This window comes from Prinia subflava, chromosome 21 (genome assembly GCF_021018805.1).
Source record: "Prinia subflava isolate CZ2003 ecotype Zambia chromosome 21, Cam_Psub_1.2, whole genome shotgun sequence".
NCBI classification, from domain to species: Eukaryota; Metazoa; Chordata; class Aves; order Passeriformes; family Cisticolidae; genus Prinia; species Prinia subflava.
The window spans coordinates 6,815,663-6,832,305 of record NC_086267.1 but is presented as its reverse complement, the minus strand read 5'-3'; positions in this window follow the sequence as shown (position 1 = coordinate 6,832,305).

Sequence of the window (16,643 nt, the reverse complement as noted above, 5' to 3'; positions counted from 1 at the left end):
TGGGCTGCTGCTGTTGCATTTTGTGTGCTCCTGCTCTGGTGTTTCAGCATTTGTGCTCAATATTCAGAAGTGCTCAGCACCTCCAGCAATTACCACCTGTACTGGAACTGGGAATCCTCAGGCCAAGGGGGATTTGGCCTTTGTACTTGGATGGGGAAAGGAGCATGAGGAGTTGCTTTATTTAGCCAGAATCCACATGGGAACAAAGCATGGAACACTTTCCTACCACAGCACTGCGTCCTGTGATCTCTTTTGAATTAAAACCTTCATTAGGATGGTGAAGAGGAGAAGCATGGATGAAGAATGAAGCATCCTGGAAAGAAAAGCCGTGTTGGCAGCCGCAGGCCGTGGTGTGAACACGGGGCTGGCTGGCCCTGGGAGGGCCTGGCTCTGGTTCCCACAGGTGTGCTCTGGTCCAGGTGTGCTCTGGTCCAGGTGAGCTCTGGTCCAGGTGAGCTCTGGTCCAGGTGTGCTCTGGCCCAGGTGAGCTCTGGTCCAGGTGAGCTCTGGCCCAGGTGAGCTCTGGCCCAGGTGTGCTCTGGTCCAGGTGTGCTCTGGTCCAGGTGAGCTCTGGCCCAGGTGTGCTCTGGTCCAGGTGAGCTCTGGTCCAGGTGAGCTCTGGCCCAGGTGAGCTCTGGTTCCCACAGGTGAGCTCTGGCCCAGGTGAGCTCTGGCCCAGGTGAGCTCTGGTCCAGGTGAGCTCTGGTCCAGGTGTGCTCTGGTTCCCACAGGTGAGCTCTGGTCCAGGTGTGCTCTGGTCCAGGTGAGCTCTGGCCCAGGTGTGCTCTGGTTCCCACAGGTGAGCTCTGGTCCAGGTGAGCTCTGGTCCAGGTGAGCTCTGGCCCAGGTGAGCTCTGCAAGTGCAGGGACCCAAGGCTCAGTGCAGCCCCGTGTTTAGGGTTTGCAGGGTGATGCTCCTTCAATAAACAGGAACCTGAAGCTGAGGGGCTTCTCTGGATGGGATCAGGAGCTGCTGCCTTCACTCCCTGTGTTTTTCAGACTTTGGAGGGGCTGAGACTTTTCCTCTCCCCTCCCACTCCCCTGTTTTGATTATGTGAACCATATGATAAGGAAGAAAAGTGTTCTTATTGTTAATTCAGCCCATTCGTTATCAGTGGCACCATCTCCCTGATGGCTTCATCTGCAGGGAGGAGGGAGAGCTGCTCCCCCTGCTCCAGCTTTATGGTGAGGGGGTGTTGGGGAGGCTGCAATAATGAATAATGTGCAGATTGTTCCCGGGCTGGGAGTGTTTTATTAAGGCAGGTTTTCTTAGACTGAATGCCCAATCACCACAGAACCATGAAACTCAAATTGCCTCACAGCTCTCTCATGAACATAGTTTTAATCTCATTGACCTGTCGTTATACTACAACACATAAATCCAGATTTGGAGATCTTATGTCCAATCATAAATTGGGCTGGCAGACTTCCGATCAACAGAATAAAACTGTCTCCTGTGAGGGGGGTTTTTTATTCATCAGTGCTGTTCCAGGAGACGGGCTGGGGGTGCAGTCAGCTTTTCTTAATAAACTATTCCTTTAAAAAATGCAGGGAAATAAGAAAACCATCATGAAATTCACAGAGGAAAAAAAAAAAGATGACGTTTAAATAACATTAACATTAGACATAAAGCCAGAAAGTGGAAAGCTGGGAGTTAAGGGATGTTAATTCCTGCTGACATCACAGAGAAAGAAGGAGAAAGGAGCAGAGGCTGAGCAGTGCCAGGCAGGCTGACAGCTTTGGCCATAACCCTGTGTTTTTGGGGCAGGCACATATGTGACAGGGTCAGAGAATTCCTTCCTCTTTCCTCGTGTCTTTTTGTTCTTTTACTTAAGTGAATACCCAGAGGAAATCTGATTTCTCCCTCTCCTTGTTGTGCTGTGTATAACTGCACTGAGCAGTGGATGTGGATTTGATGTTTCAGGGGAATTTGGATGTGAGGGGAGGCTTTGCTGTGCTGGTAACAGCTGTGGGTGCTCCTGCAGAAGGGTTCCCTGAGTGATGGAAGTTTACAGCACTAAATCCTGCTCAGGATGTCCAGCAGGGCCCCTGTGAGTGCTGGCATTGCACAGGGACAGTTCCTGTTGTCCCCAGCACAGAGGTGACATCCCAAACGCTGAGCACAGGTGGGAGCAGTGCTGGCTCTGCAGAGATGGGCACCCTCTCTCTCCCCTGCACGGCTTCACCTGGGGCACATTGCTGCTGGAATCCCTGCCTAAAGATAAGGAACACCTGAAATTCTGTGTTCCTCACGCTGCAGAGACTTTTCCAGAAGAGCCTGTGGAGGAAAAGGCTCGTTCAGGAGCATCCCAGGGCCCAGGGAGTGCAGGCAGGTGAGAGCAGCCCTAGAACCGCAGAGTTACTGCATGAATACCTCGGGCAGCTGTGCCTGCTCCCTGGGCAGGCAGGGAGAGCCCTCTGCTCCTGCCCTGGGGTTCCCTGGGCAGGCAGGGAGAGCCCTCTGCTCCTGCCCTGGGGTTCCCTGGGCAGGCAGGGAGAGCCCTCTGCTCCTGCCCTGGGGTTCCCTGGGCAGGCAGGGAGAGCCCTCTGCTCCTGCCCTGGGGTTCCCTGGGCAGGCAGGGAGAGCCCTCTGCTCCTGCTCTGGGGTTCCCTGGGCAGGCAGGGAGAGCCCTCTGCTCCTGCCCTGGGGTTCCCCTGCCCTCAGAGAGGCCCAGCAGGGCAGCAGACCCTGGCTCTGGACAGAGGCACAGCTCCAGCCCAGTGACCGCAGGTGGCCCTGGCTGGGCTCCGCTCCCACCTCGTACCTGGGACAGCTCAGCAGCAGCCACGGGGGGAGATGAAGCACTCTGGACCCCTTCCCCCGGGGTTTGCTGTCCTCACAGCCATTTGTTGAAGGGCTCTGTTTCCCCCGTGCTGGGATGGATGGACCCCTAAACCGCAGAGCCAATTACAGAGCAGAATTTATTGGGCTTTATCCCGGAGCACGTTCCGTGCTGGGGGTGGGGGAGGAAGGAAACCCATGGCAACTGGAAGTGTGAGTGTGAGGATTAGAAGCCCCCATAAATATACCTGACTTTGCCATCTCTTTTAATTAAATGCAAGCCGTGAAACACGGGCGGGGAGCGCGCTGCTGACAGGGTGCAGCGGAGCTCAGAGACAGCAGCGAGAGTGAGCAGGGACTGCCAGCCTGGCCTGGGGCTCAGGGCAGAGCCAGGAGGGTTAAAGCTACAGGGCTGATTTAGAGCAGGCAGGCAAAGGGAACCCTGCGCTCAGTTATTAATGTTTCCTGTTTTATCTTCTCATCTTCACGGCTTTAATTGTAAATTATCCAGCACGCTGCACTTCTCCGCCGTGTCTCCTTCTCCCAGCCCAGGGAGGTGGTAAAAGAGAAACTGCTGATGCTAACGAGGAACGGGGGGGGCCTAGGAAGGGTCTGTCCCCTCTGAGCTTTGCCTCAGGGCTCTGCAGCTCTGAATTGTGATGCTCTTTGGGCTTTTTGCTGTGATTCACCCCTCCTGCCCCCAAAATGATGGGCCAGAATTGGGCTGCTGTGAGCAGCGGTGCTCGGCTTCCCTCCAGGGCTCGTGTCTGAGAGCCCAGGATGAGGCACTGTGTTCATTCAGCCCTCCTGCAAACAGCTTCCTCCTTTTCCCCCCTTCCACGGATTCAGGCATTTTCCCTTTCCCAGCTCAGTTTCTCCCCCTGTGCTCCTGTGGGGCTCCTGTGTGCAGGAAATAAAGCCCGTGGTTCAGCACTATCCATCTAATATCTTCTGACTGCCTTTAATCATAGCATTTTCCATTTAATTGGGAAGGCAGGCACACTTTGCATATTAATACAGCACAGCCTGCACCTCCTGAGCACTGCAGCCGTGGCTGGGATGTGTTTCTGTGTTCCACCATGGCTGGGATGTGTTTCTGTGTTTCACTGTGCCTGGAAACCTGCTGGGGTCCTTCAGCAGCTCTGTCAATGAAATTCAATTCAAATCGACAGCCACAACAAATTCCCCCTTCCAAAAAACACATTTGTATGGATTGTCCCCATTTGAAGAACTGCTCTGCAGCCAGTGCCACTGAGCCTCTGCCTGTTGTGTCCATGGCCTGCCCTAGATCCCAAAGGGAAAAAGATCATCTTTCCTTGAGGAACTGCTGCCTGTGGAGTGTATTCCCCTTGTGTGATCCATCCATCCATCCATCCATCCATCCATCCATCCATCCATCCATCCATCCATCCATCCATCCATCCATCCATCCCTCCATCCATCCATCCATCCATCCATCCATCCATCCATCCCTCCATCCCTCCATCCATCCCAATTCTTTCTTTTCTTGGCTTCATCCTGGCACCCTGAGTGAAAGCAGTGGGTTTGTGTTGATGTCTGTGGTTTTCATGACTCGTTGATCAGAATTGCTCTGGGAAGTATTTGGGGTTGATTTGGAAGAGGTCTCTGTAGCTCTTTGAGGTCAAAAAAAGCTTTCTAGGACCACACACACCTGGAGGCCCATGGGCAGCTGGGGCTGATTCCTGTCACCAGGAGATGATCGTGTCTCCTGTCCTCAGTCACTGAATTTTGGAAGGGGAGCAGTAAATGATGTTCTAGTTATAAAATTTTTTTCCATAGCTCTGAAAATACAGCTCAAAAAGAACAAAATAGAGACAGATCTGCTGCAAGGATTTTCCTTCCTGATCTGTCACTGTTCCTGCAGTGTCAGGAGTCCTCGTCATTCCTGTTTTTCTGGTCTAGTAAGAGCTATGTCATTGCATCTCTGGCTTGACCTACAGTTCCCTGCAGACTTCATAATTACAGCCTTCTTCAAAACAGACATCACTTACCATGCCAGGAATTGTCACAGTGTGGAGAAGTAGATCAAAATCCATTAGGGAACAAGAGGTGGGCAGATTAATTTCCACCTGAAATTTCAATTAAGCTTTTCAGGGTAGAATTAGCGTGTAAGCCAAGCCTAGACATGATGACTCTGGGGTTTGGATTTTAGAATTGGTCTGGTAGGGAGAAATGGAGTTTTCTCTTGAGCCTGTGGCACTGCTGCCGACAGCTGAGTGGGGCTGTGCACGGCCCTAAATATTTCAGAGGTTGAAAGCCACAAATATGTAGAGGTTCTCCTCATGTTAATGTGTCTGATGGGTTTAAAAGCCCGAGATCCCACTGGAAACAAGTCAGAACAGATCCTTCAGGCCCTGCTGCTCCAGCTGGAGCCCGGTGCTCTCTGTGGCTGTGGGCAGGCAGTGAACTGTCCCGGGGGTAATTCTGTGCACATGGAGCTGATGAATGTCGGGGTCCCTGAGGGATCCGGGGGGCTGTGCTGGGGCTCAGGGGATGGATCTGTGCCCTGCTGGGCCCTTTCAGGCTTCCTGGTTAATGGTTTTGGAGACATTTCCTGCAGAGGAGCCGGGGCTCGCCTGGTGCTGCCCGCTGTGTTGTGGGGCAGGGACAGGGACCGAGGGCACTCCAGCACCGCTGCTGGCCCAGGCAGGGCTTGTGCTGTGTACAAACAGTCCTGAAGGGCTCCTGCCTGCTGGAAACGCATGGCTGGCTCCAGTTCTCTGTTATTTCTGAGGCACCAGACCTGGCTGTCACTGGAGGAAAGTCACAGAAACGTGGAGAAGCTTCTCATTCTCAATGGACGGAAGAGAAAGAAGAGTTTGTAGAGTTTGGTAACTTTTTTCCTAACTTACAGTAAGACCATGAGTTGTCCCCCCTCTAAAAAGCACAAGAGGGATATTTTGAATTCTATTTTTTTAAATTTGGCAGAATGTCTCCAGCTTCTGGCACCTGCAGGGCACATTTTCCCAACGTCTCCCTCCACACCATCAGTGTGTGTGTATAAAATCACACCAGTGCATACCAGTGTGCACACAGATCCGTACAAACTCTGTGTATCCACGTGTCTGTGCATTTCCACACACTCAGGACCCAGGGACAGCCTTGGGAGTCCCCAGGGGACACCTTTCTTGCATTTGTGTTGTGTCACCCTCATTTCTGATGTCACGCTCACAGGCAGTCCCCTCTCCCTGGCTCTCCTCAGCCCTGGATCTCTTTCCTTTTATTATCCTGGCAGGAGCTGAGCTTCATTAGGGGAGTGGAGCCTCTAACAAGGATGGGGAATGGCAACAACAAAAGGATGCAGCAATATAAAGTTATGTCAAAAAACCTTTACAAGAAAAACGGCTGACATTAGAAACAGGGGGCATTAAAAATTCAACAGGGTTGGGAGGGGGGGCAGGACTGAGGAGAGAGAAACAAATAAATACCCAGGCTTTAAACTAATAAATCCTTTTATTTGGGGAATGCATCAAACCCTGCATGCTATTAGAACTGGTTTTATTTCTATTACTGTTAATAACAATGATAAATACATTTTTTTCTGGGGTCTCAGTGTGGGCTATCAGCATTTTAAATACACATTTAACCAGGGAGGCAATCTCCCCCTTGTGCTGTTTCTGCTGCTGATGTTCAGTGCTTGGGAAGCTGTTTCCTCCTGCCCAAAATGGAACTGCCTAACTCAGACACCAGATAATTTTGGATGGATCTTGACCAGTAGCCCAAATTTAGTCAGCTCTGTAAAGTTACACCAACCCACCCCCCTGTCTTTGGCTGATCAGATATCCTGGAATCTCGTGATCCCTGAGGTTTTCTAGTCAAGCTCTTGTGGAGGATCTGTTGACCCAAACACACAAAACCCCCCAGATTTGTGCGAGGAGCTGAGCAGGGCAGATCTCCCTGGGAGGAGGCGGATGTGGAACTTGGATTCCTGCACTCTCCAAGGGCTGCAATCAGCAGAATTGGGAATTGGAACCTCCACTCCATCCCTGCCTCACTGGAGGGGTGCAGGGGTGGGTGGCAGGGAGCAATGTCCCTGCTGCCATCACCGGGGTGAGACACTGTCCCCTGAGACAGGCAGGACATGGTGGGGCTGAATTTGCAGTTTGGCAGAGGGGAAGCTTCGTGTGCAGCCAGGCCCAGAGCTGGGGGCTTTCAGCTCCCACTGTGATTCCTTCTGGGACCCTCTGAGCACTGAAATTCTGCACAGGGCGATTCCCTGCCTTCCACGTGTGGGGAAGGAAGGTGGTGCAGAGTGCTGGGATCAGCGTGTCGACAGTCAGAGCCGCCTCTCCTGTCTGTGTTTGCACAGCCCTGTGTGTGTGTGTGTGTGTGTGTGTGTGCAGGCTCTCTCACACAATTCTCCCCTTAATATTATTCATCCTTATTACGTATCATTATTCTTTATTATGATTTATATGCCATGCCATGGCTTTATTATGATTTATACCCCCATCCCCAGAAGAGCTTATGGAAGGCATCACACAGCAGAAAGACAGCAGCCCTGCTCAGGGGAAGAAACATGGCTTTGTCCCCGAGCAGCAGCTCTAATGCTCCTTCTCAGCCATTAAGAGCCTCATTCCTGGGCTCCCACAGAAGGATTTGGGTGTAGCTGTACCAAGGCTTCAAGTCGAGCTTTTATCTAAACTCGTGGTCTCCAGTTCCTTTGCTGCTGTCCTTCCTTCTGCTTCTTCTAGGTCCTCATTTTCATCCTGCCTATTAAAAGAGATTTAATTTCATGATTGCCCTTGAAGCAATCTTTGTTCTCTTTGGGGAGCAACTTCCGTGGCTGCTTTAGAGCAGCTTCTACTCTTAAAATCAGTCACAACTGAGGGACATTTCCAATGCTCAGGACAGGAGTGGGAGCTTTACACCCGGGTCCTTGTGAGTAAATAACAATGATCAAGTGCAAAATGCTTTCTGAGTTGCCAGTAATGTTTCAGTGTTTGCCTGGAGGAACCTCAGCCTGTAAGTGACAGGTCTTGAGCCAAAAGGTCCTGTTTTGGTAACAGGATAACTCAGCTGGAAGAAGGAACCTGCTCTGCAGGTTAAAGGCAGAATCTTCAAAGAAATGTAAAGAGGCTGAAGCTCGTCCCCGCCAAAATTCCGTCCTCTGCCAGAGCCCTCCTCCTCCCTCACCCCTCATCCACTGCTGTGCTTCGAGGGCTTTTCCCTGGACAGACACGGGAGTGGCAAAGCTGCCAGCACACAGGGATTTCCCGGAGCTGTTCATGGGTCTGTGAGTTCTGGGAAACCCATGACAACCCCAAAAACAGCCCCAGCCCCAGCCCAGCCTCCCGCTCCCTCATGGGCTGACCACACAACCAGGGATAATCTCCACTGGGGAAATGGGCCTGACTTGGGAAAGGCTCCTGAGAGCCTTCCTGGGGCTGGAGTGCAGCAGTGAGAGGGGTGAGGGGTGGGTCGATGCCAGGACAGCTCAGTTTTTCGGGCTGGGCAGTGGAGGGGGCTCACGCCCCCTTTGCTGGGTGTTCAGCTCTGGGTGTGCAGCCAGAGCTGCTCGTGGAGCCCCCGGGATGGAGCAGAGCCAGTGAACCAAAACCTTCCAACCCAACCCCCTCCCCCGTGGCAGAGCAAAGGAAACAAACTCTGGGCTTAGGTTTCTGTGCCGAGGTTGGGGTTTTTGATCCGGCATCGTTCGGATGCCAGAAGTTTCTAAAGCTGGCCCGGAGTGACTGATCCTGTCTGAAACGTTGGCAAAGCTCACGTGGAATCCAGTCATGCAAAAAAAGGGCAGAGTCTGGAGTGCAGCAGCAGCTGTGCGGGACAGGGGCTGCCTCTGCTGCCTTTGCTGCCTTGGACAGCCTGGGACAGTCTGGGCCTGGGTGGAAGGGCAATGCAAATGATAAAAATAACCAAAAATAACCTTTGGGGAGCTGACCACGGCTTCGGCAAGCACACACGGGTGCTCCCTGTCTGCTGTGAATAGTGTCAGAATTAGGGAGCAGCAAATATTTAATCACAATAAATACCCACATTGTCTTCCCTTTTCCTGAGGAGCTGGTCGAGCATCCAGCTATTTTATTTATTTATTAAATATCGCTGGAGATAGTTCAGCAGCAGGGGAGTGCTGCTCTGTCTCCCAAACGACGACTGCCATCAGGCTGGAGAAATCAGTCATTTCTGGCAAGGAAAAAACCCCTCTTTGGTGGGTTAATGATGCAGGGTAAATCCTGACAGTGGCCAGTGGTCTGAGCACATGAGACATGACCTGAGGGAATCATAGATTCTGGGGGGGCTGTTGCTGCTGCTCCTCTGTAATGGGATTGCTGCTTTATAATGGCTTCAACTTCTTCTCCTTTCCCCCCTTTATCATTATTGACCAAGGAGCACCAGTAAGGCTGGAGAATAAATAGTTCCCTGATGGTTAACAACAGGCCCTCCACCAATTGGAATTCAAGCTGTGCTCCCTGTTATATTCTTTATAATCACACTTTATTGCATGGGGAGGAAAATAAAGCATCTCTCTGTCCATCCCCCCCTCTTTCCCTCCTCGCCACCCCTGGGAAATTGGGTGCTGCCTTCTCCTGGAGCAGGTGAGAGGCGGCTCCAGGGCTGAGCCCCCGCCAGCGGCACAGGCAGACGGGGCTCAGCACCATTCCCGGCAGGAATATCGCCCCGTCCCTCCCGCCGCCGTGCGGGACGGTCCCGCTCGCTCCCCGAGGCGAGATCCTGCTCTGTGTGTGTCTGTGGTGGGTGCCTGGGCCAGCTCTCCCTGCATCCCCGAACCTGTCCTATCTCCTCCCTGCATCCTCATCCCTGTTCCCATTCCCATCCCTGTTCCCATCCCTATCCATCCCTGCATCCCATCCATCCCCGTCCCCTCCCCGGATCCCCGGGCCCGTTCCCATCCCCGCCCGCATCCCCCGGCCCCGCCCGGCCCCGCCGCCGCCCCCGCTGCCGCCACCCCCGGCGGCGCGGCCGGACGGGCCCGGCTGGCTCCGCCGCCCCCCGCCTGGGGCCGGCCCGGGGCTGGCTCCAGGCTCCCGGGGGCGGGAGGTGATGATTTTCCAGTGGGTATTTGTCAGGTCAGAGTCTGCGCCGCCCGCCGGGCTCCGCGCCGCGCTCCCCGGGTTATTTATTACCTCTCTCCCCGGCGGCAGCGCTGCGGCTCCGGGGCCGCTGCCAGCAACCCGCGGCGGCGGCCGGGGGGACCGGCCGGGGGGTTCCCGAGCAGCGACGGGCGGGCAGCGCTGCTCCCACCTGACAGCGCTGCTCCGAGCCCGGCCGTGCCGCTCCGAGCCGGGCTGTGCAGCTCCTGGCCCGGCCGTGCCGCTCCGAGCCCGGCCGTGCCGATCCGAGCCCGGCCGTGCCGCTCCGAGCCCGGCCGTGCCGATCCGAGCCCGCCCGTGCCGATCCGAGCCCGGCCGTGCCGCTCCGAGCCCGGCCGTGCCGATCCGAGCCCGCCCGTGCCGATCCGAGCCCGCCCGTGCCGATCCGAGCCCGGCCGTGCCGCTCCTGGCCCGGCCGTGCCTCGTCCCTGTCCCCCGCTCGGCACCGGCCGCGGTCCTCCCGCTGTCCCGGAGCATTCCCGGGGCGCTCCCGGAGCATTCCCGGGGCGCTTGCTGCTCGGACAGGGACAGGCAGCGGGGAAAAGGCTTTTCTGCCGTCTGATGTTCAAAAGCTCCTCGGCTCAGTCAGGGGCGAAGGGAGCTCGCTGGGTCCCTGAGCGTGCCCTGGTTCGGGGGTGCTGCGTTCCAGCGGAGCAGCCCAGCGCGGGTCGCCGGGCTCGGACTCCTGACTCCCGGACAAGCTCAGCCCTTCCTCAGTCACGATCTCTGGCAAGCACCGGGGAAATGCGGGCTTGCAGGCTCGGAGGGACCCAGCCGAGCCTTGGCAAGGCTGGCAGAGCCTCGAGGGCACCGAGGGCTCTCGGCTCTGCAAGCTGGGCTGCAGAACAGCGGGGCTGTGGCTCCTGGAGCTCCTGCTCGCACCTGAGATCGGATGGTAAAAGTGAGGCGCTCCTGTGCCCGGGACAGCCTTTGGACAGCTCTGGGGGGTGTTTGTCTGCTTGGGCTCCAGTAGTGCCCAGCCTGGGCAGTGGGGTCAGAGCCGTGGCATCCTGCCAACCACACCGGTCCTGATGAAAAATGACTCAAAATCCACAGGGCAGCACTGTTCCACCATTTATATTTATTGCATTTTTGTTGAGTCACCGTATGCAAAGTTGGATTTTTAGATAAAACTGAATGCAGTCCCCAGGCTGACCTTATCTGCTGTCGCTGCCTGTGTTGTGTTCCTAGGATACCTCTAATCCAAGGATTTCCTAGTGCTTTCCAGACGTTCATTAACATTTCAGCCTTATTTCAGCACGCCTGAGTCCCTGCATGCAAATTCCTTGTGAGCCCAATCCCTTTGGTTCCCTTGGCAGTGTGACCACGGTCCTGCCATGGATTTTGTCCCTGGGGTTGGGACATGAGCCCGCTCCAGGTGCTGGGACAGGAGCACCAGGACATCAGGGCAGGGCCTGATTTGTTGGCTGACTTGTCACAGGGAAATTCCCCCATTTGTGGGGAATTTTCACGGCGTGTGGGGGGAATGGTTCTGTTTGTGATGGGGATTCCAAGGTTTCCTTTCTGCACCTTCTGGCCTGGTCTGTCCCTTGGATGGAGGAGAGGTCCCGGCTGCTCTCCCTGGAGAGCACAGGCTCTTCACCCTCATCCTCTGAGACCCCAAAGTCCCCACAGGGGACACAGGCCACCCCCATTTCTTCTGCAAGAACAAGAAACTCCTAATTCAGCTCCTGACAGCTGATCCCTGTGATTGTTAAGGTGCCTTTCAGACTTGAAACTTCTGTGCTGCTTGCAGGGTATGACCCAGGTGAAAAGAGTGGGAACTCCTCTCCCATCCTCATCAGAGCTCCTTGGACACAAGGGAAAACAGGCAGCAATGGAAATATTATTTAGTTATTGCTTAGCTATACATTGTTTATTATTTCTCTCTTGGTGTCCCCTGATTGTCTCTGTGTCCAGGTTCCCCGGAGCTCCTGACCTCTTTTCTCTGTCCCTGTTGTCCCCAGTCCCAAGCAGTGAAACCGAGCCCCAAAAAGCTCAGGGGTCGCTGTGGGGCTGTGCCAGGGCAGCTTTGGGGCAGGCAGGTGAGGATGAGGAGGAATTGGGGCTCCGGAGCAGCACAGGCAGAGGGGAGCTGGGAAATGCTAACGAGGGAGGGGTGGGTGCTCAGCAGCACTCAGGGCTAATTATCCCACGCTCCTGCTTATCCTCCAACTCTCCCTTTGATCCTCCTGCATTTCATCTGATAATTGGATGGGGGTTCCAGAGGTTGCTGCTGAGGGTTTTTGGGAGCTGAGGGAAGGAGGTCTCTTGGAACAAGGGACAATCCCAGGGGTATTTCCAGTGCCAATTTCAATTGCCAAAGGAATGCTTGGGACACCACTCACCTTCCTGTCCCTGCTGAGGTACTGCTAAGATTTATTTGTGTTGTCTCTTGAATGGCCTCTTCCTTGTCACATCCTTATGATTTCCCTTTTTTACTCAAATTTCATGGGGAACGGAGCTAAATGTTTATTTCCTCCTGCTTTGAAGAGGTTGGAATTGGATTATGTTTGTGTCTCATTGCTGCAGTCCTGTATGACCATTCCAATAAATAGATTTACTGATTTAGGTGCATTTTGTGGTAGCTACTGCAGCAGCAAGTCTGAATTCAGCTCCAAGAACATCCATGGAAAGGGAATTTTGAATCCTGAAGGCTGATAGCTCCAGAGGGAAGGAAGAGCTGAGTTCACCCAGGAATGTGACAGAGAGGGGCCTGTGCCCCACCTTCCCCAGGTCCTCAGGAGGTACAACAAGAGCACAGAGTGCCTTTGTCCCCTCTAAAATGTGTTTCCTCCCAAGATAAAGGTTAAAATCTTTTAATTCTTATGGTTAAATTCCCAAAGGAATCCCAAACCCAGTGTCTCTGGGAGTGCCGATATCCCCAACCCTCAACTCTGGGCCAGACACTCTGGAATTCCAGTTCAGGACTGGTGGGGTGATCTCAAACTGGTTCCCAGTGCAGGCTCTGTGAGTGCCCCACACTCCTGGACTGGGTGGGTGTGAGCTCTGCTCCCCACAGAACAGCACAGAGAGCAGGTGTGGAGGAATTTCAGATATGTGTGGCTGAGAGCTCAGCAGACACATTGCTGTGCTGATCCCCATAACCAAGGACAGATTCTCTGCTGGTTTTGGAGGTGAAATTTGGGATTGGTTTTATGGGCTTTTTTTGGAAGGGGGAAGAAAGAATGGCCTGGAATAACGTGGATACAACATCCCTAAGCAAATCCATCTTCCTGGGTTTGTACCCAAACTTCTCAAAGTTGACACTAAAAGGGTCACATTAATTCATAAAGAGAGAGATAAATAGCATAATTTGCATTACTGCATTTGAAACTACAAACCTGATTAATATTATGTGTAAAATGACATGGGTGCACATGGCCAGTGCAAACAGAGATCTCTCCTAACAAACACAACACATTTGTGCTGCTCTGAAGGTTAATCCAGACTGGGACTTGATTTCCGTTTTGACTCAGTAAGAGCTGATCCAGTCCTTGGAGTTGTAACAGAAATACAGAATGGGTTGAACACCAGGCATTCTTGCAGTCAAATACAGAGAATTCCCTGGTGAGTTATGCTGGGGCTGCTCTCTCGGGTATCAGAGGAGGCGGGGGGAGAATCCTGCACTCAATAATTCATGGATCCATAAAGAATTTTTTTTTTTGAGTGAGCAATAATTCTTTGGAAATTAAGGCTAATTAAAAGCAATACCATCCCTACAAATGCACTCAGTTACTTGGTTAGGACAATTTTATATTTGCTTCCTGTGCTGCTCCCATGTGCACCCTAATCAGCGTTTCACTGTAATTGTGAGTAGAGACCATAGCAGAGAGCCAGACTCCTGAAAAACGGGGTTGTAATAGACTTGAGGGTCTCCTGGATATTTACAGTGCATTAGGTTTTTTATTTTGGGGTCAGTGCAGCTTTAACCCCTGAGCAGTGGTTTATGGCTGATGGGTGCAGAGCACAGGCAAGAAGTGGCTGCTGCTTGCTGGACTTAAAAGGGATGAGAGCAACTTTAAAAAATCTCTTTCCTCTGCTCCTCATCCTCAGTGATTGGCCCCACGTTCCTCCCCAGCCTTTCCCAGGTAATCAGGAAGGAAATGTGTGTTGGAACCCAGGGGTGCCATGTCTGGATACAGAAGTTTTGGCTAAAGGAAGACGTGTGACAAACAAAATCCTTCTCTCCTGCTGTGAACAAAACAGTGATTTGTATTTGCCAGAGAGTTTAGATAATAATTTTAGACATCAGGCATTAGAATGACTCGTAAACAGGTTGCTCTGACATTTCTGCCTTTGCCATGTGTGCTGTGTTGCTGCTCACAATTCCCTGGTTTTCCTCAGTGACTGAGTTATTGAACTTGGGAGAAACAGAGCTCCGGAAATCCATGGAATGGGATGGGAATGCCTCAGGAGTTTGGCAGAGGTGTTTGCTCCCAGGCTGACTGAAGCACCTGAGTTTGGAGTCCCCAGGTGCTGCTGCAGTCCCACAGGGAGGCAAAGCAGGCAGAGGTTGGGATTCCTGACTCCACATGGAGCAAAGATCCTGTTTGGAAGTCTGACAACAAACAAAACTCCATGGTAAGCAGCTGCAGCAGCAGCTTTTGTGTCCACACTGCACTGGCTGTGAAGTTGCTCATCTTCTGAGAAACTCAAATCACCAGGAGGTGATCCAACTATGCAAATGCCTATTTACATGGTTTTTGAAATTCCCTTTGTTTTGTTTTGGTTATCCCTTCCTTATCTCTTATCTAAGTTTCTGTTTGATTAAAGCCCTCTGTTGCAGTGTAGTCATGGCAACGGGTTTATATCAAGTAGTCTGTTTTTATGGGATTGTAGGATTTAAAAGAAAACTGAACCAAACAGGAGGAGCCCTCATGTGGTCCTGGCCCAGGAGTTCCTCAGTGACCGGGCTGTGAGTGAGGACTGGGCACAGAGTTCTTGGGGTGTGTTTGTGGGTTCACTGCTCATGCCTGGCACCACTGGGGGGATGTTTTGGGTGTGTTTTGTTCAAATATAACAAATGTGGAGAAGGGACCATGTTCTGGTCACTGTGATGCTGGAGATCCTGAACTCACATAATCATGAAGTACCTGCAGGGAAAGCCCAGCACCAGGACCTGCAGTGAGGATCCCTGCAGACACACAGGTCCTGTTGGGGAGCTCTGTCCCCTCAGAGTCCCCTGGGAGTTCAGTCCGATCTGGCTCTGGCAGAGGGACCCTTGCTGCAGTCGTGTGTGACACTGCAGGACAGACACAGCCCTGAGCAGGGCCTGTCTGCACATGCAGCCCCTCGCTGCTGTAGCAATAAAGCCTCAGCTGCATTCCTGGGGGGATTTGCACCCTGTGGGGGGCAGCTCTGAGGTGCAGGGGTGCTGGGTGCTAATCCCAGGGCAGTCACTCCACTGCACCAAGTTCTAGAAAGGAGAATCAGAGCAGCAGGAAACCTCTCAGTGATTTAAAGACTTCAGAAGATGTTGGCTCTAATTAACGTGTTGGGAGCCAGCTCGAGGTGGCACCTCAGCATCTCCTAAATTGGTCAAGACAGGTTCTACCGAGTCCTTAATTTGATCTTCCTACTGTGTATTAAAAGCAGTCACACCGTGATTACACCAGACTCTTCTGGCAGATCACTTCCAAAGGATTCCTGAAAAAGGCTCCCAAAATCTGCCCTGTGCCCTCACGTTTGTATTCACCTGTGAGTTACGGGAGCCACCCATGGCTTGTTTCTCATGGCCCTGTTTGATGCCAGGAGGGCACACCTCGTGTTATCTGCTTTTCCATGGTCAGTGATTCCCTCTCGTTGTAACCTGGCCGTAGATTCCAGCCAGACACGCTTTCCTGACAGTCAGTTCTGTGTGCCCACTTTCTGTTACCATGACTGGAGAGGGAAGGCAGGCAGGAAGCTGGAGAAGTGGAGGAGGAATAGGAAAAGTTGGGGAAGTGGAGTAGGAATAGGAAAAGTTGGGGAAGTGGAGTAGGAATAGGAAAAGTTGGGGAAGTGGAGTAGGAAAAGGAAAAGTTAGGACACAGCCAGGCTTAGTGTGACCCTGAGTTCAGCCTCTCTTGATGCAGTGAGGTTTTATCAGCAGAGAGGAATAAAGGTTTTAGGAAAAAGGGGAATCTGGTGGAGGCCTTTCAACGCTGGTATTTTTCACACCAGTTACAAATTAGCAATAAATAACCTCTGAGGAGAGAGGAACAGACAAGGCAGAAAGATGCATTTTTAATTGCAGTGTGCACAAAGAATGGTTAATGCAGAGAGGGGGACAGGGAGCTGCACAACGACTGGAGCCACAAAGAAGGCAGCTCTTGCCTTGGGAAAGGCCAGAGAACTGTTATTTCTTTAATACTTTTTTATTAAACCTAAGGTTTATTCCATTGGTGATTTCTGGAAGGGATTTTTTTGCACCATGGAGGCATTGCTTGAGTGTAACTAAACTTGTTTTCCAAAATCTTTGCAGAGAAGGGCAACCTCTTGCTGTGTTATGGGGACTGGATGCTGGAGAGGGCAGTCAGTAAAAAAATGTCATTGGTTTTATGGAAATAGATTTGTGCCCTTGTTATTTAAGAGAAAGGAGCAGCTGGTTTAGAATTGGAGCCTTTACCTCCAAAACAAAAGTTCCTTCACTCCTTCCCAACAGACATTTAATTCCTGCAGGTTTTTTGAGTTCTGATCTACCCAGACTGGTTACAGGGCTGTACAGAGCAGGGAAGGTGATTTGGAAGAGGCATTTTGTGAAAATGGTTGGGTAAGGTGAGGGTTTC